The sequence below is a fragment of the Artemia sp. Qi Xiang Cuo genome, chromosome 8 (genome assembly GCF_049724085.1).
Source record: "Artemia sp. Qi Xiang Cuo chromosome 8, ASM4972408v1, whole genome shotgun sequence".
NCBI classification, from domain to species: Eukaryota; Metazoa; Arthropoda; class Branchiopoda; order Anostraca; family Artemiidae; genus Artemia; species Artemia sp. Qi Xiang Cuo.
The window spans coordinates 35,941,971-35,962,332 of NC_142801.1; the positions used below are offsets into that span (position 1 = coordinate 35,941,971).

At 36.4% G+C, this 20,362-nt stretch overlaps 1 protein-coding gene across 1 annotated transcript in view; it reads left to right on the forward strand.

The window, feature by feature from the left end:
- The window catches only part of l(3)80Fg (dnaJ homolog subfamily C member 16 l(3)80Fg), a 125,756-nt gene that overhangs the window by 50,228 nt on the left and 55,166 nt on the right, over window positions 1-20,362 (forward strand). The window lies entirely within an intron of this gene.

A 20,362-nucleotide genomic window follows, 5' to 3' on the forward strand; every position in this document is an offset into this window, starting at 1 on the left:
TTAGTTTTACTTTATGATATTAAAATATATATTTAAATGCTATTACTATTCCTTAAGACAAAATTGAAAAAAAATTATATAATGTACTGTTCAAACTATATATGTACTGTTCCTTTGTCACTCCCTTTATCTGACTCCTAAATCAAGCACCCTTAAACAGTAATTTTTATTAGGTTTTCGAAAGGCATGGCACCAGCATCTTGCGTTTGAAACTGTCAGTTGCGGAATATGAAATTAGAAGCGGATTCTCAATTGAAATATTTTCTGTGCTAGATTAGGCGGGAAATGTTTATAGCTATTCTAGTAGATTCTTCTTACAAATGTTTCCTGATTTTTCGCAATCATAAACGTAAAATGTCCCAACTTCGCTTACTTTTTTCAGCCAAGTTAGCCATGTATCGTTATAATAAACCAATCACAATGCACCAAAATAGGGCGGCTCTCTGTAAATCTTGTAATCACTGACACTAAAATGTTTGATAAAAATGATGTGAAGTCGAAGCTCAACACCTGATTTTTGTTTTTATGAGTTTAGGCCGGCGTCTCTTATTTGAACGTTATATCGTGAGCGAAAGTTTAAAGAAATTTATTTAATGTTCCAATTTGTCTATTATTAATTAAAGAAACCTCAAATCGCGATTCTTCTTCATTTTGCAGTTGTTTCTAAAGCTTGTTCAAAAAAGATTTCGCAAAAATTTTAAAAATTTTGGTTACTATGACTGCTATAGTGTTAATCTTTCAAGTTGCAATCACAGAGACTCGTATAATAAAAAAAAAAAAAATCATAATCATAACCATTATTACTGAAAAAGCAAGTGAATCCGGATCGACAAAGTTCAATATATATGTTAACGTGAATGAATGTCGACATTCACCTGTTATTGTTTGAAATACCTCTTTTTCTCCTTGGATTTAGTCAGTGTCGCCAGTCAACTTGTACAATTTAATGCAGGGTTTGATGATGACAGGTTAGGTTTGGTTATGTTAAGTTGGGTTAGGTTGGGTTTTTAACCCATTTCTGATATTTATAACCAAATTTAACCTAACCTAAACTACCATGATTTAGCCATACTTTAATTTTTACAGTTATAACCTGCACAAGAATGTAGAACCTGACTAACAAAGCTAATTGAATTCAAGCAGAGAAAAAAGAATTTCGCACATTCGCCGGTGAATGTCGATATTAACCAGATTCCGGACATTAAGGGTAACATATATACTGATATTCATTCCTGAAGGTCTAAATAGTTTTGGATTTATTGAAGTTGAAAAAAGAGAAAACATATAAAATATGTTTTGTTCCATTAAATCACTAAGCATGTTCTCGTCTTTAGTAGGCACGTAGGGGGGGGGGGTGGTGTTAGCCTTACTCCTCTTAGTTTCGTTTTGAGTTTGAATTGGTTATTATTGTAATTTCTGTTCGTTTTGGGCTTCATTTATTTATTGATGGTAGTTTGTGCTAGTTTTACACCTGAAAAACTATTCTACTGTATTTTTGCTCATCATTGGTGTAATATAGCTCTTTACTTTTCTTTGAATATTTTTTGTGGGAAAAGTTTTTGGAAATTAATTTCTATTTGTTTTAATTGACATGTCTTTTCAAATGGTAAAGAAAAGAATATTTTAAATCTTTTCGGTTTTTCTCTTTAAGAATCCAGATTTTGGCTTACAATATATATATGTTGGACGAAGATATGCAACAATTCGTAACAACAGTTATTTTATAATGCTTTGGTTTGATGGGTACGGGGGGAACTATTCAAATCTGTATGTTGAAAATCTGCATGATCTTTGGGGTTTCAACATGAAATCTCAAGCTGTTACTGGGATATTTCATATACATCTTTTTTACACTCTGGATGCACATAGTATCTTTTGATTTAGCTTTACACCTTATCATATTTCCCTGAGAAATAAAACTTAATAACCTATTCAGTTCCTAAGATATTGTATCTGCGCTATTTAATTGAATAGTAGTAGTAGAAGCAGTAATATTAGTAGCCCTGAAAATTTCAACTTAGTACCCTCAACTGTTCTCGTTATATTACTAATACTTCCTTATGGACAACCAGCACGCACATACCGTAGTGCCTTTTGATTTAGTTTTGAAGCAACGTAAGCTTTCCCTGAAAGTTTCTACTTTATATTCTATTCCAGTCCTAAGAAATTCCCCCTGTCCTAAGAAATTCCCCCTGTTTTGACAACCTGGATGCACTAAAACTATTTTGAATAAGTTCAATAGTAGCAGCAATTATAGCTGTAGCAGTAGTAGAAGTAGTAGCAAACGTTGTAGCAACATTATTAACCTTTGAACTTATTAGCCTAAGGTTTTCTTTTTTCTGGAATAGTGTTAATATACCCCTTTGATAATCAACATATACATAGTGTGTTTTAATTCAGTTCAAAATCCTCCTCAAAATGCCCTGAAAGCTTCACCTTAATACTCTAAGTATTTCCTTTGATGTTGCTGATGTGCCGTTTCGACTACCTGCATGCACATAGTGTGTTTTGATTTAGTTTAAAACTGCCCTCACCTTTCTTTGGAAATTCTACCTAATGCCCTTAGCATTAGCAATATTAGTATTCACAATGGCAGAAATAATAGTAGGAGCATTGAGAGCTGTAGTAGTAGTAGTACTAGTAATAATGCCTTTGGTCATTGTGCCTTTTTGGTCTAGTTCAGTATCCCCTCCTCATGCCCTGGTAGTTTCAACTTAACACTTTAAGCCGTTTCCGAGATGTTGCTGATACACCCTTTGAAAACCTGCATGCACCTAGTGTGTTTTATTTAGTCGAAAATCCCAATCATAAGTTCCTCAATGTTTCACTATAATACTATTAGCCTTAGTAATAGTAGCATTAATAGTAACAGCACTACTACTGCTAGCAGTAGTAGTATTAGTATGCATGTAGTACATTTTATTAGTTCAACACCCCCCTCAGTATGTACTGAAAGTTTCAACCTAATTTTCTAAACTGTTTCTGAGATATTTATGGTGTGCCCTCTTGACAGCCTGCATATACATTGCGTGTTTCAATTTAATTCAACATCCCCCTCAACCTTTCCTGAAATTTTCTCATTATCATCCTTAGTCTTAATAGTATTATTAGTAATAGCAGCACAAGTAATATGCATATAGTACCCTTTGATTGATTTAATATCCCCCTCAACATGTGCTGAAAGTTTCAACTTAATACTCTAAGCCATTCTTGAGATGTTACGCCCTTTTGATAATCTGTATTGACATAGTGGGTTTCGATTTAGTTCCACACCCCACTCAACATTCTCTTAAAGTTTTACCTTAATACCCTTAGCTTCAGTAGTAGTAGTAGTTGTAATCGTATTAGTAATAGTCGTAGTAGTAGCAACAGTAGTAGTAGTAGCAGCAGCAGTAGTCGTAATAGTAGTAGTAGTACCATTTGTTATAGCACCAGTAGTAAAATCATGCTGTCAAAATAATAGTTTAAAATTTGGTCTATTTACTTTAAAGATCTGCTTTGATAAAAGTGAAAGTACTAAAATGAAAAACCTTTTTTTAACTTTAATATTTAAAAATACAAAATTTTTATGTGTTTTCATATATTTAGGCTGTATATTTATTTTGTTGACTTTAAACAGTCTTTTGTCATTACAGCAATGACGAAAAAATTACTAGGATATTCAAGAAATAGTATCATTACATTTTAAAGATACAATCTTAGGCTATATACAACACTTTGCTGACTTTGTTGATTTTTATTATTTTTCCGTACTTATTTCCCACCAACAGTGATATTATAATAATAATGCAAAAAGAAGAAAAAAAAAATCAGCTAAGTTTTGTTAATAACTTCAGGCTATATCTAGTTTTTGGAGGATTCGGGATTACAGATGATTCTCAAAGAGGCTTTTACTCTTGAGATTCTCGACCTTCTCCTTTTTTAACTTCTCTTTTAAATACCTACGTTTTTTTCCGAAGATCTCATCTGGAACGCTAAGACATATTTCTATCAATAATGAATGAATTTCCTCCAATTCCAATATCTCCAATTGAACCATGTTCCATTAACAAGCTTCACCTGTCAGCAGGTAGAATTATTGATTATCTAGTTTACAGTTCTATTATGGTAAGTCTCTATTAAAAGACATATTTTTATGTTTGGTGATATCTTATATCTTTAAATTAAATATTAAGATCAAAGAAATGGAAATATGAAAAAATATAGAAAAAGATATATGATGCGATACAAAATCAGTTTTTCTATCTTCTAAACCAGTGATTTCCAATCTATTTTGGACAAGAGACCCCTTTTCAAAATCGAACTGATACCTCAGACGCCCATAGCCAAATTACTTTAGAAATCGTATCGATTGTTTTTTTTCCTATTGTCAAAAAGTAGCCTAGTCCTTGTGTAGCGGTAGCAAAACCCCAGTAAACGATGAACTATTGCCCATAGTAACTAGAGATTGAAATACACCAAAAAAACTGCTTGCTAGTGAGAAACAATTGCCATTTGTAGCTGATTCAGGAACAGTAGCTATTATCTGGATTAGTCTTAACAGTAAAATGTTATATTTAAAACAAATCTATGGAAAGTAAAAGAAGCTTAATTTCCCTAAAGAATTGCCTCGGATCGAAACAAAATTACACCATTGGAATCGCCATGGAATCGCCTATACAGTAAACTTGCAGTCCCCTGGCTTGAACAACAAGGAAAATCACTTTGTTGCTTGGGTAGCTCTGATATATCTTCTTTTTTTCCTTTGTATTCTTCTACTGCTAGCGGTGCACCAGAACATACGAGAAAGGGAGCTATTTAAGGGGTTATTTTAAAGGAAATTGCTATATCTAGTGCATTTTGTAATTAACAAAGCTTAATGATAAAAATAAAATACAGTTTTTGACAAAAAACTGCATCCTCGTATTGGATCTTGTATGCCATCTTGGCGATCCAATATGGCATCATATTGGATCGCCTCTTCATACTGGATATGATATCATGTTTGAGGACCTCTGCTGCCTGACTCTTTGGGGTCGTTCTTTGCTATATCCAGCTAGGAAAAAGCCGAAGGCTTTTTTCTGTGTCATATTTTTATTTGCCCTCTATCCCTCTGTCCGAGGTCGAAGGAACAGTTGGGAAACTAAGAAAAACAAGCGTTTCCCTTTAGATATCCCATTTCCTCTTATTAGTGCTTTCAGTGAATTCCTTTCAAAACCCTTACCTATCCTTTTCAATGAGAGTACCGAGTGTGGCTATCTGAGCCTGGTTTTGAAGGTGTTCGTCCAATTTCTCTCACTCCTATATTCTCGAAACTATATGAAGGATTCCTTGCAGATCGGCTAAAAGAAAAAATCCTACCTCTTACTGACATTAGGGAATTTGGGAACCTCAAATTCACTTCTACCTTCCATTATCATGTTTCTCTTATTAACTCAATAGGGAAAATTTTCGAAAAGTCTAGTTGCTGGCTAAGTTTAATTTCAATTGACCTTCAAAAAGCATTTGACCTTGTTAACCATAATATATTATTTGAGAAACTTGTCACCAAATTTGATATTAACTCCCTGCTGGTGAAATTGGTTGCCTGCTTCTTATTGGATAGATCACAGGTAGTCAGATATCAGAATCATTATTCCAATCCTGTCAATTATTCCAACCCTGTCTACAATGGAGTACCCCAAGATACTCTCCTAGGTTCCCTCCTTATTCAGCTATAATTAACAGCCTCGCTATGGAATTTCTTGATAAATGGAAACTTGTGGATGACCGGACGGTTGTTCAAGCCTGCTATAGAAATTTAATAAGCAACCCTATGAACATCCTTAATGGCATTGCAGACGATGCATCGCACTTAAATACGAGAGTAAATCCCACTAAATCAGTGGTAATGCCAATATGATTCCTTGAAACCACGCCTCGTTTTGTTAACCCTATCCCCCCAGAAATTTCTGTGCCAATCTTTATATTACTTGGCTACTAGATTACAGTGTTACTACCTTCTGGGAAGCCATGACGTTGGTATACTCCAGGATAAGAATTTATGAGAAACTTTCCAGGGACAATTGAATACTAAACTAGAGAGTCTAAAATTTGACTACGTAGAAGATGGATGGAATAATCTTAAGAGAATAGTTTGTCAAGTCGCTGATGGTGTCTTAGGGAAGAAAGTTAGAAACACAACTAGGAATATTAGTGAAAATGATTTATGTTTAATAAAAGGGAGGAGGGGCTTGTACAAGAATTATTTGAGCGATAGATCGTATGAAAAAAGAGGAACGTAAAGTGGAAGAAGCATTAAAACATGAATTAAGGAGGTGTGAAGTAGAGGCCATGGACAAAATTGCCCAAGATCTGGAGGATGCAGCCATACAGCTCAATAATAAAACATTGCACTGGCATGTTAATAAATTGAGAGGGAATAGTCAATCTGGACTTGTCCCAGTTAAAAATAGGAACGGAGCCACGATTGGTGATAAAGAAAGAGTTAAAGAGAGATGGCTGAACATTTTGAGAATGTGCTAAACCGCGATAGAGTTAAAAGAAAAGATATAGAAAAGAATGGAAAAGTCTATGACACTTCGGATGTGATGGAAGATTTGTGAGGAAGAATTAGTGACAGTACTAAATGAATTAAATACCATGCGGCCCCGAGTGCTGATAGCGATGGCAAATGAGTTTTTTAAGTATGGTGGCTATGAAGTTAGAGATAAGCTACTGAGGATTACGAATACCATTTTTGAAAAAGGAGAAGTACCCAACGATTTTAGTAAATCTTAAATGAAACCTCTCTATAAGAAAGGTGATAAGAGCGAGTGTGTTAATTTTAGAGGCGTTGGCTGAGTTTCTGTAGGAAGCTGATTACTTAGTATGATGTTACTTTTTAGACTTAGAGATGCTATAGATAAAGTTTTAAGAGAAGAACAATGTGATTTTAAGAATAGGAGAGGATGCGTCGACCAAATTTTCACTCTTGGAACAATAATTGAGAATTATGTAAAGAGTCGGAGGCAATATACCTGAGAATCGCTTCGCAGGACGTTAACTTCTGTTGATAGTAGTTTGTTATCAATCGCTAAAAGCTTTTCAGTTGTTAACAGGTCCAGGGATGCATAAGCCCTCTATTCAACAGAATGTCACATGTAATTCTGGTCTTCAGGTTGTAAGCCAACATAAGCAACTTGTTTAGCCACGAAATGGACTTATTAGTCCCTAGGCGGTACGGGTGCGACCATTTAATTTTGTAATCGGTGGGACCATGTCACATGGACGTTGAAAAATATTAGTATTGATATTTGGGTTTACGATTTTAGACTTTTGAATTCGACTTAGTTGGACCTTTGGAAACTCATCTGCAATGGTTTTTAGTATGAAATTATGTGTTATAGAATGGATTAATTCAGGTAGGCTGGGTAGGGTGTATAGACAAAGCAAGACTTATAATAAATAAGAAAGGTTCTAAGTCTTTTGTAGACCATAAATTTGTTAGTAATAAAATTTCAGTTGTACGCCCTATGAATAAAAGTGTCGAGTTTGTGATGGGTTCGTAATGTGCCTTATAAACGTAATTTCAACTTGAAAGTTAGAAAGAGGACCCAATATCATCAGATTTGTATGGTAACTAATACTCCCACTGAATAGAGGGATATTTTGTTAAAGAATATTTGATTAAGGGGTTTTATTTCAGAAGGCTAAATGAGTCCCGTAGGGAAGAAAGACGAGTGCCTTAGAGTATTTAAAGTGACTTTATTTCTATTTGTTTTAATTATGTGTTGCCTTAACTGAGTTATTCCTATAGGCTAAAAGATTTCATGTCAATTAGACATTTATCTTAGTTTGATTATAAATGTGCTATGAATATAGCTATTTTATTTTATGATAAGCCTAACTGAACTCAGGCCATGGACTGGCTTAGCTAATGCTTAATTTTGTAATTTTTGTTCCTCTAAATGTTAAGTATTTTGTTGTTAAAGTTGTCAAAGACGCACTAAAATTTATTGAATTGAATTGAATTTGTTTATGACCCGTTGTAAACACAGTAACAAACGAAGTATAAGAGAGAAAAAAAAAGAAACGTAAAAGGAGGAAAGTGACAAATAAAATAAAAATTCACAAATAAGCCACAAGCACAATAATTAACCAAGTAATTACACAGTATACATAACAGGCACAATAATTACATATAAACAAGCAAAAAAAAAAACCTAAAAAAACACAAAAAAACAAAGAGACATGATATATTTACTATTTTAATAGGGAACATCATGGGTGTCCAGTGATTCCCTTATTGTAAGCTGCAATGCATCTGCCGATGGCAGCATTAGGGTCTATAATACCGTATCTCCTATTGACCCAAGAATTGCTTGCCCCAGGGGGGAGGCCGAGGAGATATTTAGCATATCGGTAATAAATTTGCCGAAGTTGCTTTAGTTCCATTGCCGAAAATGTATGTAAAAAAGGTGCAAGGTACAACAAATTTGGGAGCGCATATGAGTTATACAATTTAGCTAGTAGCCGGTGGTTAAAACGAAAGCACTGGACGTCTGGCACTGGAAATGACGGATGAGGATCTTTCTAGTTTCTTTTAGAGTCACCGATTGGGAGGCCATGATATTTCATTTCCGGTCTAGGAGCAACCGATACTCCATCAAGATCAACTTTATATCCTATGAGAACTGTGTCCCAGTTGAGTAGTACCACTTCTGACTTTTCAGCGTTACACTTAAGATTTATTTTTAAATATTCTCGACTCAGAATAGACATTACTTTTTCAAAGAATGTCTTTCAAGAATGTCTTTCAATGAAAATTCCTCTGCCGTTCGGCTGGGGTTGACGACATCGTCCCCATAAGCAATAAGAGATACATCTATCATAGGCAACACAAGCGTTGTCGTAGAAACTTCAAAAAAGGCTTATTTGATTGGAAATTTAAAGGGCTAGTACTCTTTTTAATCTTCGAAAGTGATTAGAGGGCAACTAACCCCACTCTCACGCCCAGCTTTTCCCAAAACACATACAGTCAAATTTTGCGATAGCCATTTTGCTCAATGTAGTTGAAAGTTCTGGAAATTAGGTCTTTGAGGATGACAACAACCCCTTCCCCCAACAGCCCTCAGGGCAAGGGTTATAAGTTATGCCCTGGGGGAATATAAGGTTTTCATAGAAAGCGTTGTCCTAGAAACTTCAAAAAGCGATCATTGTTTGGAAATTGAAATGGCTATTGCCCTTTTTTATAGTCGAAAGTGATTGGAAGGCAATTAACACTCCTTCCACGCCCACCCTATCTCCAAACATATTCAATCAAAACTTTGAGATAGACATTTTCTTGAAATTAGTTGAGAGGTCCGGAAACTATATCTTTGAGGATGACACCCCTCCTATAGCACTCAAGTTAAAGGCTGTAAGTTTTGCCTTGGGGGTATATAAGGTTTTTATTGAAAGCTTTGTCTTAGAAACTTGAAAAGGGGCTCATTCGGTTGGAAATTCAAAGTCGAAATAGTCGAAAGTGATTTGAGGGCAACTAAAACCCCTCTGACGCCCACCTTTCCCCCAAACACATCCAATCCAAATTTTTAGATAGCTATTTTGTTCAACGTAGTTAAAAGTTTTAGAAGCTAGGTTGAGGATGATAACCCCCTCAGAGCCCTCGGGGTAAGGGTTGTAAGTTATGCCCTGGAGGCATATAAGGGTTTTATAGATAGTGATGTTGTAGCAACTTCAAAAAGGGCTCATTCGATTGGAAATTAGAAGGACTTGTGCCCTTTTTAATAGTCGAAAGTGATTGAAGGATAACTTACACCCCTCGCACAACCACCATTTCCCCAAAAACATCCAATAAAAATTCCCCCCCCCCCCCACACAGCCCTCAGGGTAAGGGTTGTAAGTTATGCCCTGGGGTCATATCAGGGTTTTTTTTATAGAAAGTTTTGTCGCAGAAACTTCAAAAAGGAATCATTCGATTGGAAATTGAAACGGCTAGTGCCCTTTTTAATAGTCGAAAGTGATTGAAATTCTTGGTCGACCTTCTTATGCCCATAGGTGGTTGTCCCCTGTTTGCCTCTTTTTGAATTCTTGATCAGCATGCCTATGACTCTAGGTAGGCATATATTTCCGAAAACTGGCTTGACACATATGTGTTAAATAAGAGAGTCATTCATACTCCTGTCATTTACACATGCCCCAGCCATTTAAACATTTGCCTCTCAATTACTTGAACTATCTGTCTTGGCTTTTCTCTGTCTACAATTACCCAGCGTCTTGATGCAACCTATTGCAAAATACTTGATAACTTGAATTGAAGTTATCGAGTATTTTGCAATAGGTTGCATCAAAATGCTGGGTAATTGTAGACAGAGAAAAGCCAAGACAGATAGTCCAAGTAATTGAGAGGCAAATGTTTAAATGGCTGGGTCACGACTTGAATTGAAGTTATCAAGTATTTGCAATAGGTTGCATCAAGACGCTGGGCTCATTCGATTGGAAATTGAAAGGGTTAGTGAACTTTTTAACAGTCGGAAGTGATTGGAGGGCAACTAACACCTCTCTCACGCCCACCATTTCCCCAAGCACATCCAATCAAAATTTTGAGATAGCAATCTTCTTCAACGTAGTTGAAAGTTCTGGAAATTAGTTCTTTGAGGATGACACCCCTCCCTCAGCCCTCAGGGCAAGGGTTGTAAGTTATGCCCTGTGGCCATATAAGGATTTTACTGAAAGCGTTGTCGCAGAAACTTCAAAAGGGCTCATTCGATTGGAGATTGAAAGGGCTAGTGCCTTTTTTAAGAGTTGAAAGTGATTGGAAAGCAACTAACGCCCTTAATACGCCCACCATTCCCCAAACACATCCAATCAAAATTTTGAGATAGGCGTTTTGTTTAACTTAGTTGAAAGTTCTGGAAATTAGGTCTTTGAGGATGACAACCCCCTCACAGCCCTCATTGCAGGGTTGTAATTTATGCCCTTGGGGCATATAAGGTGTTTATAGAAAACGTTGTTGTCAAACTCAAAAGGGCTCATTCGATTGGAAATTGAAAGGGCTAGTGTCCTTTTTAATAGTCGAAAATGGTTGGAAGGCTTTATATTTTTATAGTAAAGATCGATGTGGGTACAATGTATTTTTCTTTTTCTTTTTTTTTTGTTTAGACGAGGGCACTTCGTTTCGAAGGAGTTGTCTTAGGAACTTCGAAAAGTGCTCATTCGATTGAAAATAGAAAGGGGTAATGCCCTTTTTAATAGTCGAAAGTGGTTTGGAGGGCAACTAGTCCCCCTCCCACGTGAACCCTCTCATTTGCCAATTATGTTTAAAAACTAAATGTTGCCTTAAGATTAAATCAAAATGCACTCTGTTCATGCTAATTTCCAATATGCTGTTAAAAATTGCTGAAAATCCTTCTCTAGCATACAAATAGCAGGCCATATTATAAAGTCTAAAAAAACGAAAAGATTTAAGGAATTATTTTCTTTTTCCCTGAAAAGACTGTGTCAATGTAAAAAGAACAGAAATTAATTAAAAAAACTGGTTCTACAAAATAAGTTTTTAAAAGAAAAGTAAATAACTCCATTAAATCAAAAATGAGCAAAAATAAAATCAAATAATCTACCAAGCGTGAAACTACCACAAATCAACATCGATAAATAAATGAAACCCAAAACGAACAGAAATTTCAATAAATAACCGAGTCAAGCTCAAAATGAGCAGAAATTAACAGGAGTAGGGCTCAAAATCCCTATGCCATCCCAAGGCCAGAATATAATTTGCACCTTACTGAAAATATAAATGAATGTGCATTGTCAGTTTAATATACATATACTGATATTTAGTAATCAAAATGTTAATATTATTTGATTTATTAAAGTTATAAAATAAAAACATTTATATTTTTTTCAATAAAGTGAAAATTATGTTCTGGCATTGGGAAGGCATAGGGGTTTTGAGCCCTACTCATGCTAATTTCTGCTCGTTTTGAGTTTGACTCAGTTATTTATTGTAATTTCTGTTCGTTTTGGGTTTCATTTATTTATCGATGCTGATTTGTGGTAGTTTCACGCTTGGTAGATTATTTGATTTTATTTTTGCTCGTTTTGGTTTAATGGAGTTCTTTACTTTTCTTTGAGAAACTTATTTTGTACAAACAATTTTTTTTTAGTTAATCCCTTCTAAAATACTAGAGGAAATCGATTGAGACTGTGAGACCAGAATACTGTTATTAAACGCGGTTGGAGATGTAAGGGCACCTTGCCTTACTCCACGGCGAACGGGTAGACTACCTCTGTAATCATCCCGTCTGGCAGATTAATTATGACAGTTCAACAAGCATACATCAGAGGCAACGCTGTAGCGTTGCCTATAGTAAAGGCCATACGGCTTTAATGTTTTATTATCTATTTATTATTATTATTATTTTTTTTTCCAGAGGCACTTCATATGGCAGGGGTCGTCGTAGAAATTTCAAAGGGGGATCATTCGATTGGAAATTAGAAGGGCTTGTGCCCTTTTGAATAGTCGAAAGTGATTGAAGGATAACTTAAACCCCTCGCACACCCACCATTTCCCCAAACACATCCAATCAAAGTTTTGGGATAGCCATTTGGTTCGACGAAGTTAAAAAGTCTAGAAATTATGTTTTTGAGGATGAAACTCCCCCCCCTCCCCACAGCCCTCAGGGTAAGGGTTGTAAGTTATGCCCTGGGGTCATATCAGGTTTTTTTTTATAGAAAGTGTTGTCGCAGAACTTCAAAAAAGAATCGTTCGATTGGAAATTGAAACGGCTAGTGCCCTTTTTCATTGTCGAAAGTGATTGGATGGTAAGCAACCCCCCTCTCAAGCCCACCATTTCCCCAAATACATCCAATCAAAATTTTGAGATAGCCATTTTGTTCAACATAGTTGAAAGGTCCGGAAATTATGTCTTTGAAGATGACAACCCTCTAACAGCTCCCAGGTCAAAGGTTTTAAGTTATGCCCTGGGGGCATATAAAGTTTTTATAGAAGGCGTTGTCCTAGAAACTTCTTTTTGAGGAGGACACTCCCCAACAACCCTCAGGGCAAGGCTTTTAAGTTGTACCCTGGGGGCATATAAGGTTTTTACAGAAGGCGTTGTCGTAGAAATTTCAAAAAAGGCTCATTCGATTAGAAATTCAAAGGGCTAGGAGGGCCCTTTGAAGCCAAGTGATTGGAGAGCACCTAGCCCCCCCCCCCCCCACGCCCATCATTCCCCCAAACATCCGATCAAAATTTTGAGATAGCCATTTTGTTCAGCATAGTAGATTTTCAGACAGAAAATATGTTTTTGAGGAGGAAAAATCCCCACAACCCTCAGGGCAAGGCTTTTAAGTTATGCCCTGGGGGCTTATAAGGTTTTTATAGAAGGCGTTGTCGTAGAAATTTCAAAAAAGGCTCATTCGATTGGAAATTCAAAGGGATATTGCCCTTTTTAATAGTTGAAAGTGATTGGAAGGCAGCTAGCCCCCCGACGCCCCAGAGTCCCCCAAACACATCCCATCAAACTTGTGAGATACCAATTTTGTTCAGCGTAGTTGATTTTCAGATAGAAAATATGTTTTGAGGAGGACACCCCCCCACAACCGTTAGGGCAAGGGTTTTAAGTTATGCCCTGGGGGCATATAAAGTTTTTATAGAAGGCGTTGTCGTAGAATCTTCAAAAAAGGCTCATTCGATTCGAAATCGAGAGTTCTAGTGGAAACTTCAAAGGGGGCTCATTCGATTGGAAATCGAGAGTTCTAGTGCCCTTTTTAAGAGTCAAAAATGATTGGAGGGCAAATAGCCACCCCCCACACCCATCAGTCCCCCCAACACCTCCAATCCAAAGTTGGAGATAGCCATTTTGTTCAGCGTAGTTGATTTCAAGATATAAAATGTATTTTTGAGGAGGACACTCCCCCATAACCCTCAGGGCAAGGGTTTTAAGTTATGCCCTGGGGACATACAAGGTTTTATAGAAAGCGTTGTCTTTGAAACGTCAAAAAGGGGTCATTCGATTTGAAATTCAAATGACTAGGGCCCTTTTTAACAGTCGAAAGTGATTGGTGTCCAACTAGCCCCCCCCCCCCCCACGCCCATCATTCCCTCAAATACATCCAATCAAAATTTTTGGATAGCCATTGTGTTCGGCGTAGTTGATTTCCAGATAGAACATATGTTTTTGAGGAGGACACTCCTCCAGAACCCTCAGGGCAAGGGTTTTAAGTTATGCCCAGGGGGGCATATAAGGTTTTTATACACGGTGTTGTAGAAACTTCAAAAAAGGCTCATTCGATTGGAAATCGAGAGTTCTAGTGCCCTTTTTAATATTCGAAAGTGATTGGAGGGCAACTAGCCCCCCCCCCACGCCCATCATTCCCCCAAACACATCCAATGAAAATTTCGAGATAGCTATTTTGTTCAGTGTACTTGATTTCCAGATAGAAAATATATTTTTGACACAACCCTCACGGCAAGGGTTTTAAGTTTTGCCCTGAGGGAATATAAGGTGTTTATAGAAGCTGTTGTCGTAAAAACTTCAAAAAATGCTCATTTGGTTGGAAATTCAAAGGGCTAGTTCCCTTTTTAATAGTTGAAAGTAATTGGAGGGCAACTAGCCCCCCCCCCACGCCCATCATTTCCCCAAACTCATCCAATCAAAATTTGAGATAGCCATTTTGTTCAGCGTAGTTGATTTCCAGATAGAAAATAATTTTTTTGAGGAGGACACTCCCAAACAACCCTCAGGGCAAGGCTTTTAAGTTGTACCCTGGGGGCATATAAGGTTTTTACAGAAGGCGTTGTCGTAGAAATTTCAAAAAAGGCTCATTCGATTAGAAATTCAAAGGGCTAGGAGGGCCCTTTGAAGCCAAGTGATTGGAGATCAACTAGCCCCCCCCCCACGCCCATCATTCCCCCAAACATCCGATCAAAATTTTGAGATAGCCATTTTGTTCAGCGTAGTTGATTTCCAGATAGAAAATATGTTTTTGAGGAGGAAAAATCCCCACAACCCTCAGGGCAAGGGTTTTAAGTTATGCCCTGGGGGCTTATAAGGTTTTTATAGAAGGCGTTGTCGTAGAAATTTCAAAAAAGGCTCATTCGATTGGAAATTCAAAGGGATAGTGCCCTTTTTAATAGTTGAAAGTGATTGGAAGGCAGCTAGCCCCCCGACGCCCAAGCGTCCCCCACACACCTCCCATCAAACTTGTGAGATACACATTTTGTTCAGCGGAGTTGATTTCCAGATAGACAAGATGTTTTTGAGGAGGACACCCCCCCACAACCGTTAGGGCAAGGGTTTTAAGTTATGCCCTGGGGGCATATAAAGTTTTTATAGAAGGCGTTGTCGTAGAATCTTCAAAACAGGCTCATTCGACTGGAAATTCAAAGGGCTAGTGCCCTTTTTAATAGTCGAAAGTGATTGGAGGGCGACTAGCCCCCCCCCTCACGCCCATCATTCCCCCAAACACGTCCAATCAAAATTTTGAGATAATCATTTTGTTCAGCGTAGTTGATTTTCAGGTAGAAAATATGTTTTTGAGGAGGATACTCCCCCACAACCCTCAAGGCAAGGGTTTTAAGTTATACCCTGGGGACATATAAGGTTTTTATAGAATTCGGTGTCGTAGAAACTTCAAAAAAAGCTCATTTGATTGGAAATTCAAAGGGCTAGTGCCTTTTTTAATAGTCTAGAGTGATTGGAGGGCAACTAACCCCCCTCTCACGCCCACTTTTTCCCCAAACGCATTCAATCTAAATTTTGAGAGAGTCATTTTATTAAACGTAGTTTTAAGTTCTGGGAATTAGGTCTTTGAGGATGACAACAACTCCCCCACAACCTTCTGTTCGAGGGTTGTTAGTAGTGCCCTGGGGGCACACTAGGTTTTACACACACAACTTTATCGTTTATGTTTCAGAGAGGGTACATTCGACTGGACATCGACATTCTTAATTAACTATTCATTTGTTAAAAGATGTTGGAGGGTAACTAGCTTCCCCCCCCCTAAACCTTATTTTCCCACATGCATCCAATAAAAAATTTTATTGGACAAACCCATCCGATAAAAATTTTGAGATAGCAATTTTGTTAAAAATAGTTCAAACATCAGATAATAAAAACTCCGAGGTTGACACAAACCCATTTTTTCACTTTGATACTGTTAATTTGATACCAGTTTTGATGCTTTGATGAATATTTAATTTTTTTTAAGTTTGACTTTGAAATGAAGAGTTTTTAAAACTTAATACTTTTTGCAATAAAAAACAAACAAAAATTTTAACCAAATTTCCAAAAAATAAATATTTCAAAGAGAAGCGAAGGTGATTTTAAACTTAAGCTCATAAGAGACAAACACCTTTTAAAATTCAAACTCAAAACGACCACAAATTACTATTAAAGAATAAATGAAACCCAAAACGACCAGAAATCAAATAAACAATAATATCAAAAACATAAAACAAGTAATAATATAAATGAATAAATATATCTTAAAGCGAGGAATGCTTAGGTTGAATATGAGAATCAAGCTGAAAACAAAACAAAAATATTTTCCTATTTAAGCTTAAATGAAACTTAAAAACGAACAGAAATTAAATAAACAATCAATGCAAACAAACATACAATAGATATTAACGTAAATTAATAAATAAATCTTAAAACGAGTGAAACTTAAATTGAATATGCAAATCAAGCTTTAAACGAACAAAAATTACTACAAACAAGAGTTTGGGTATTACCTCCTTCTCTCACTTTAAAAGTCCAAAACCTATTGCATCATTGGCACTTTATTGAAAGCTGTATACGTCTTGAACAGTCTTGGAAAGTATAAACAACATCAAATTGAATATTTGATATATAATGATATTAATTGTTGAAAGATCCATCAGTTCAAGAATTTATTTCACTGTAATTGTATTTTTATTTTCAGTACTGTAAGAACTGGAAAAGAAAATATTTGTAATATAATCCGTTTTTAGTTAAGCGCCAATAAAGCAGAAGGATTTTGGTTTTATTTACAGTTAGTAACGGAGGCAGTATACAATCACTTGTTTGTAGTGAAACTATGTTCGTCTTTAACAACTTTAAAAAAAGCCAATAAATTGAACTGAATATTTGATGTATTAAGATATTATCTGCTTAAACCTCATCAGTTCAAAATGTTACTATAATTTTATTGTTTATTTTCAATATTAAGCACTAAAGAAAATATTTGTCATAAAATTGGTTTTCAGTAAAGCGCCAATGACACAGTAAGCTTTAGACTTTTAGAGTGAGAGAAGGAGGTCATACCCAAATTCTTGTTTTTGGTGATTTTTGTTCCTTTCAAGATTGATTTGCATATTCAATTTAAGTTTCACTCTTTTTAAGATTTATTTATTAATTACATTAATATCTATTGTATGTTTGTTTGCATTGATTGTTTATTTAATTTCTGTTTGTATTTAGTTTCATTTATACTTCAATAGGAAAATATTTTGTTTCGTTTTAAGCTTGATATTCATATTCAGTCTAAGCATTACTCGCTTTAAGATCTATTTATTCCTTTATATTATTACTTGTTGTGTGTTTTTGCTATGACTGTTTATTTAATTTCTGTTCTTTTTGGGTTTCATTTATTCGTTAATAGTAATTTCTGGTCGTTTTGAGTTTGATTTCTAAAAGGTATTTGTATCTGCTGAGCTTAAGTTTAAAATTGCCTTTACTTTTCTTTTAAAAACTTATTTTTAGGAAATTTTTTTTTTTTTTATTAATATCATACAAAGTACGAATAATCCCAGTACTGACCCCGCGCTTATACAATTCAATGAAGATATACGCGTCAATTATCGAATCAAAAGCACGACAAGTGGCCTATAACAAGTGGTCGTCAGTGAAGGAGCGCACCCTATTCCTTTCTGGAACCCCAAACTGGTATGGGGTCATATAACATTTATCTATCAACTTAGACATTATCAACTTCTCCAAAATTTTACAAAAAGTTATAGCTACCGTTATTCGCCGGTATTATGAACATTCATTTAAGAGTTTATTTTATTTAGAGACAGGAGTAAGACGGCCAGTTGAAAACGAGGGAGGAACTATTCTTTTTGTGAGCACCATTTGGTAGAGCAAGGTGGGAAAGAAGTGAAGGGGTTCCATATACAAGATGTTTATAGCAGACGTGAACTATACCTCTTGAGAGAGGCTTGTTGACTTTACGGATTGTATTGTAAACGTCAGAAACAGCTACAGTGAACGTTTATTTGACCTCTATCGAAAGTTTCTTTTTATGTATGACATTGGAAGGATTTTCGATTAGTAGGTCAGGTTCTGAAAAATCTCTCGAGAAATGTTGTTCCCACAGTTCGGAAGGGATATTAGATGATGGGTTGGGCTTTTGTTCTTGTTTATATGTTAAATATTTCCACAAAAGTCCTGGGTTATTAAAAATTTTTTCAGAAAAATTGGAACGAATAGTAGCTCTATGTTTCTCCAGCTCTTTTGAAAAACGGTTTTGATGGATAAACGGATCTGATTTACAACATCGCTTCTGGGACACTCGGAATCTATCCAGATACTAAGCCAAAATTCGGCCTTATTACAAGCTTCAACAAGTAAAGAATTCTGGAACCAGCCCTTCACTTGGGATCCAACTCGTACTTCAGTGCGAGGAACAAACTGCTTTTCTGCTTGTAATCAGGCATTGTGAAGTAAGTGACGCATATATATTTAATTTAGACGAGTTTCATTAATTGAAAACGCAACCGAATTCTGGAGAAGCTCAAATGGTATTTTTATCTTAGCGAGAAGATTATCAATGCAATGCTGGTACTGGAGTATATCAACCTTATTACAACCTACTACAGTAAGCCACTTAGATTGTTGGATTACCCGTGCACAATTTAAGGGAGCCAGAATACTAAAAGACAAAGGCAAATGATCAGATACTACAAAATCATTAAGTACGCTTACACTTACTGTACGACTAGCAATACTACAGGGAAAAGGCACATGCTCATTATCAGACACTGATCCTGTGTGGTGTATATATGTGAAATCAGCCAATTTGGGTAGAAGAGCGCTTTCATTTGGAATCCGGCTGAGAAGCAGAGCCGTACGTAGACTATCGCTTTTCAATAAGTCACAATTAAAGTCCCCCAACAGAAGCCAATGGAGGTACAAGGCTCTAATTTTACTCAGTCGGCAGGTATTAAATTCACAATGACTGTATCACCCACTTTCACTGCAAGAAAATGATCAGCTTTTGCCAACAATTCAGAGTTAGTATGTCTGTCTATTATTGTGGTAAGTCCACCAGAGGGGCGCCCTTGTTTTCTTGGTCTTTTCGTGGATACGAAGTGGAACACATGTGATAGCACTATATCGAGTAGTTTCATATTGTCAGCAAAGAGAAAATGTTCTTGTATGCATATGATTTTTTTATGTTCTTCTACCACGGCGATTTTTGCATTGATTTGCATTGATTTTTGCATGATTTTTACATTAGGTTCCATGACGCGACGCGCTTTTTAGTATGGGGCTCAACCATTTCGAACAGATTGGCTTTTCAGCTTCAAGGTCATGTTCGACGGGCAGTTAGCATGGTTGTACGTGTGTTTGGTGCTTTGACAGTTCAAACAGCGGATCGGACTTTGACACGGACTTTCTTTGGTCGAACCGTGGTAATTTTGAGCGCAATGGCCACATTTCTTGGCATTTTTACGCTGTCTTGACATATGACCGATTTTATGATAATCGAGGCAACGTTTCAGAAGATAAATATATTCTTGGATTCTGAAGCGTTCAAAGTAAATTCTAATCGGAAATTTTGTGGCAGTATTAAGGGTATCTCTACTTGGAAAAAACAGCTTGAAGGCGCGTGATTTCCCGCATTTTTTTTTTAGCTTTCTCACAACCGACTATTAAACTTCGCATATCCTACGCAATAAGCGACTCGGGAATCCCTTTAACTATACCGATATGCGAGAGAGTTTTTAGTTCTGCACCGGAACCCAGATTTTGACTGTTAGTCGCAAGCGCCAGTTTCTCCGCTGCAGCCTTCTGCGTAATGGCTACCCACCACCCCTTTTTTCCGGGTCTGAGCTCAACCTTAGAAGCATCAAGGGATTTACCACGTGCAATTCTATAAACACTTCGCTCTGATGGAGTTTTCAGTGGCGAAGGGCTTGTAACGACTACAGAGTAAGCAAGCTTTGTGGGGGCGTTTGGTTGGCAGGGAAACTGGTTTGATTAAAAATAGCAAGTCACCTTTATTCAGTCGTTCCATGATGCCTTCAAAACGACGGCACATATCATTGCTTTAATTGTTATGCATGCACTTATCTCTTCTCCGCATGCAGGGACCTCGGTAGTTTCAAAATGACGAATGTAGGTAGCTGACGCTTTTGTTTAGCCGATTT